General features: G+C 38.4%; 1 long non-coding RNA gene across 1 annotated transcript; it reads left to right on the top strand.

The window, feature by feature from the left end:
* The first annotated feature begins 1,608 nt into the window (after positions 1-1,608).
* LOC124706007 lies at positions 1,609-2,571 on the top strand. The gene is made up of 3 exons (XR_007004213.1): positions 1,609-1,723; positions 1,870-1,955; positions 2,449-2,571. It is a non-coding gene; the product is annotated as an uncharacterized LOC124706007 (long non-coding RNA).
* The last annotated feature ends 2,845 nt before the right edge of the window (positions 2,572-5,416 follow it).

The following is a 5,416-nucleotide window of genomic DNA, read 5'->3' as shown; positions in this document are numbered from 1 at the left end:
TGACGGCAACAAGGCTAGGCAACGGCCACTCCTCCGGCAACCAAGCCCTCTACCAGACTACCACTTTGCCCACCAGGTACCTCTGTACCTCTCCCTCCCCGGTTTCGCCACCGCTATCTGGTATGTGGAGGTGTGAACTCTTAATCGACAAATTTTCGAGGTGTGACATCGGGTTTCTGTGCTGGTTGGGCGGACGATGTGCAATTCTGTGCACAACACAGGCTGCTGGGCACTCAAGATTCTCGTGGTGGCCGTCATGGTATTCTTCGCTAGCAACAACACTTGCCTGCCTAGGCAGTCACAGACGCAGTAGCACGTGAAATTCGAGGTGTACTGAGACAACCTCCATGTGTGCGACTGCATCAAAATCCATGCCTGATGGCTGATTCCTCCTTTATAATTTGGATTCACTTCTCCTTTCAATGCAGAGGATATATGCATGGGAGGTTTCTTTCAGATCGCACAACATATACTTCTGATGTTGTTCAGTTTAAAACTGATCCACCATTTTAGTTGGACCTCTGAAAAATACATGCTATGCAATCTATATAAATTATTAGCTGCAACCAGATGTTTGAAAGGATGACTTAGAAACTTATTCATTTTCTTCTTATTCATTGGGAAGCAAATTAATTACAATATCTGAACCATAGCGTGTGAATATCTAATATTATTATTGCATTTGGTAGGCCACTTGGAGTAGTTCTTTCATTTTCTTCTGCATGATCCATTTTACATACTTATCATATAACCCTGCTCAATTCTCTCTGAAAGTTTATTCACACACTGTTACATCATTAATTTCCATGATATCTAGCTTTCTCGTAGTGTATGATATGTACAGCATTGCAAATTCAGGGCGTGCAATCTTGTGGCAATTAATTATGTTTATGTTTGATCAAATAAAAAGCATCACAAACTAAGGAATCTTTGATATAACTGTGATGGTGTTCTATATTTTTCATTAGAAAAAGATTACCAAAGCAATGGCGAAAGAAGAAGTCACATGATCCACGCTATTGTAAGGCCATATAAGGGTAGGGTGTGAATTGGGCACATAGTGCAAGGCCTGGTCCTTGTCATGCATTATAATATCTCGGGCTGGATATATCACTTGTGAAATCACCAACAATTAGCAATCCAAGGTCGTTACATATGGGTAAACTGTATTGGACATCAGTATCCGAGTGTGGAGCTTCATTACCTGCTTGGCTGGTAATACTTCTGTGCATGTCTTCTGCACAATCATATGTTTGTACATTTGAAATCCTTTCAAGCTGAATAGACAATAGAGTAGCAAGCCAGAAATAGCAATGATAGTGGCGGACGCTGTCATCCTGGAACATGCCACTGGACAATACCTATGATATCTCTTATTTGTTTTACTATTGATTTAGTTAATGTGCCATTAGCATTATTTAATTGGAGGCAAAGGAGAAATATTATGTTTGAAAACTGATAGTCTAATAATATTTATCCAACTTGGTGTATTTATTGATTATAAACCATCATATATTTCAGACTGAGATCTCGCCTTGAAATTTTATTGTACTCCTAAACTTTCATTGTTTAGGTGGCACAAGTAATAGTGAACAACGTGTCTCTGAAAAAAACTTATAAATCATCCTTTTGGATGTTTGCTTTCTCTTAGGTCTTTATGTGGCCACGGGTGATGATTACCATGTCTACGCACTTTTCCTAGATACACTTCACTTTCCTCAATGTAAGAGCATATATATGTTGTTTTGGACATTTTTCATTCTCTGCATGTCCGTTCAGATGTAGAATCACTTCTTCATTCTTAGTTCATTGATAAATTTCAGAGCTATCACCTCCCTCTTAGTATGGCGTGAATTTTCTGCATTTCAGGTTCTTAAGTTCTCCTTGCTAGGAGCTTGCATGCTCTGCTCAGGAACAGTTATTTTGATTTCACTTGTACATATCGTTCAAGACAGGTATACTTACTCGGCTATTATTTTATTCTCTTTGTGCAAAACGTTTATTCGGGCAACAAGGGGGTGAAACTAAAAATGCAAAAGAGAGTTTGATTACTTATCAAGTATCCCTCATTAATGATTATGTTTTTCCTATATCCCTTTCTGTTTGTTGTTGCCTATGTATCTATACCAAGGAAATTTGCTGAGCTGTAGCAGGTTTATTTTTAGTTCCCCTTGCATGCAGACCACCCTAATCGGTAAGTATAAGAATGCATCAACACATAATCGGTAAGATCCTAAAGTATTTTTTTTTACAGATTTTCCACGATATCTCACATGTTGCATTCTATTCTTTGTTTTGTTATTTAGGATAAATTTATCTAGATTGATTAAGCTTCACAGAACTGGAACAATGATATGGTGGTATCTCTTTTCATTTGAATGAATACACAATTGTGTTGTTTTATTTAGTTCCTTCTTTGATTGTTGTCTAATTTTTTTCCTTCTATAGCAGTTGTTGATGTGCATTAAGGAGTAAGCCAATTCCTTCTATCGATTCATCATGGTATTGCTCCTCAACTGGTTATTCTAAATTAGTGGCCAGTTCTTTAGTTGTGATTTTGCAATGCATTTATGATTGCTGTTGTCTATTGATTCTCTAGGATATTTTCTGGTAAATTTACTTGGTCAATTCCATTGTAGACTTATAAGAACATTTCAGGTTTCGGGGACTGCATCTTCAATATACTTACAAAAATTTAGAAAGTCCTTTAAAGGATGTTCCCTTTCTGTAATAAAACTTGAGTTTGTATAACAAGTTGGTATGATATTACAAAACTAGCAATCTGGGACTATTCATGATTTACATCTCAAAGAAAGAAATGAAGTGAAACATCGAGTTTGTTGATGTAAAAAAAAAATCGATCTGTTTGTATAGATGTTACTTTCTCGCTTCATATTGTTTTGTCAACTCATTGAAAATCTGTATAATCATTTGTTTTGCTTAGTGACATGGCCATTAATTGCATTATCTTCTCATGTTTCGATCTATGTACTAAATTTTCGAGCAAATGTCCCAGCTATTTTGAGACATTGTGTTGATTGTTCAGACAATTTATCTAACATTGTTAAAATTGTCTTCATTTTCCTTATTAAGGACGGGCGCAGTAACGCGCGCCCACCTAGACCCTTCCACAGCGTTTTGCGGTCGTCAGCCGTCCGATCTCGCTCATGGATGCTCTAGATCTATCCTTCAACCGCTGCTCCCGTCTGGTCATTTTTCGTTGTGTTGGCTGCACGATCCTGTCGGCCCAACATAGCTGGGCCGCTACTCTCGGAAATGACTTGGAGATCGTCTCGTGAACCGGGCTGTCATTGGGCCGCTTTGTTAATTATATGGCCTAACTTCCAGCTATAGAATTGTACCATGCCTCGGAAGACCAAGGAAGCATCGCACCGCCGCCGCCGCCGCCATTGCTTGTGCAATTGATGGCACAGAAGGTGTGCCGCCCCCGTTCTTCCGTTACTTTTCCGGTTGTAATGAACGCCGTTTCTTGCATGTCCGCCTGCTCTCCTCTACTTTATGATGCTAATTATGCTCATCTTTATCAATCGTTCATCTTACTGCTTCTTGCAGCAGCCATGTACGATGCCCAGGTTCGTTTCCTAGCTTGCAGATCTTTGATATCTCGTTTTTTCGAGAATACACACTTCGATCTTTGATTTCTCTCTCGTCATGTTTCCTCAGAATACACAGGCTCTAATTATTGCTGTATTATGCTGTTTATGCCGGATCATGGTGGCCACGGCAACGGGCAAGATGGCGATGGTGACAGGAAACGGCGCGCGGTGCGGACGAGGAGGCAGTGCCGTCAACATCTCGACGACGTAGAGATGCGGAGGAGGAGAGGCCTTGCTGGTGCAAGAGAAAGGAGGAGGCGGGGGCGACCACTGGACTAGCATCTTCGACGGCACATAAGTACAGCTCTTCACCTCCCATCTCTGAGTGACCAATCCCTCTATAATTCACCTCTCTCGGATTCATCTTGTTGGGATTCTGTGGAGGATGATGAAGTTCTTTTTATTTCCGTTCCTGGCTCCTGCCTTGCTAATGGTTCATTGGTTACACAATTGTTATTGCTGATCTGCTTCTCAATTTTTTCTCACACAAAATTTAAATTTCTTAAATCTTGCAAAATATATCAGGTTTGGCTCAGCTAGCAGTCTGCCATGTCTGCATTTGATTCGGTAAGTATTGATAGCCCCTTTCAGGTTTAGTTGCCCATTCTCTGTTCGCATCATATCCTTTTTAGGTTTAGTTGCCCATTCTCTGTTCGCAGCATATCATTTTGATCTCTACACTTTTACTAATTGTGAGCTAATGCTTTTACTTTAGAAATATAAAACCTTACAAACATGACATTTATATTCTTTCAGCCAGTATTAAGTTGTAGCTACAGCTCATTCACAGGTCCACACAACACATCCCTCACCACTTTCCCATCTCCAGTAGCGACCTCAGCATGATCGATGCCAACCTTCTTCCAACTGATCCACAAGTGAAAATTTCATATCTCCATTATGGAAGGTGCACCTTTCATATTTTTTCTAAATCCTTTGTAATCCCAGCTCTACTCTATTTTTATCCAAGTTTATCTTCAAATCCTTTTGCACCTTTGTACAGAATTGCAGAATTACTCTGTTTTCCCTAATATATTAATCCAATTTGTAGGGTCACAAAGCAAGTTTCACTCAAACACTCAATTCGGTCTTCCCCTAAAGAGGGAAAAGCATGGAAAATCTGGTGTCTGCAAATGAGCATGAAATAAAATATTATAATGTGAAAAAACATAAATTCAAGTTAGTTCAACTCTGTATCACCATGCTGAATGGTATGTAGTGAAACTGTTGTAATCATATAATTTATATAGTCTGCTACTTAAATCACTAATTTTGCCAATCGATGTGGTTTATTGAGTGTATTGTTTGTCCAGTGACTTCATCATATGCCAATCAAGTAATATTGTGATAATGTACAAAAAATAAATATTGTGATATTTGTACGCACTTTAACTCCATTGTTGAACATTATATGAAGTTTACATACCAGGATCCCACAAGATTGCTTTTTTTTTATCTGATCAAGATGACTAATGAACTTCATTCGTTTTGTACGATTGACATGTGCGGTTGGTATTAAAATAGTTTCTGAATTTTTTGCCATAAGAGTAATTATATGTTTAATTGTACATGATATTCATATTTATCAGATGATGATTGGTTAATTCAGTCTTTTTGTTGAGATATTTTGAATGTAGTTTGGGTTTCGAAAGTACTCAACTTCTCTCTTGGCAATCTTTTGTAAAATCTTGGAATGGTTTTAGAATCATGTTGTCCAAATTTTTATAATAATTTCGCTAACAAAATATTTTGTATTTAACCGCTGCTCATACATAAGATCACAGCCATGCTAAAAATCT

Source organism: Lolium rigidum, chromosome 4 (assembly GCF_022539505.1).
Source record: "Lolium rigidum isolate FL_2022 chromosome 4, APGP_CSIRO_Lrig_0.1, whole genome shotgun sequence".
Classification (NCBI taxonomy): Eukaryota; Viridiplantae; Streptophyta; class Magnoliopsida; order Poales; family Poaceae; genus Lolium; species Lolium rigidum.
The sequence above is the reverse complement of the archived record's forward strand: the minus strand, read 5'-3'. Positions and strand labels throughout refer to the sequence as shown.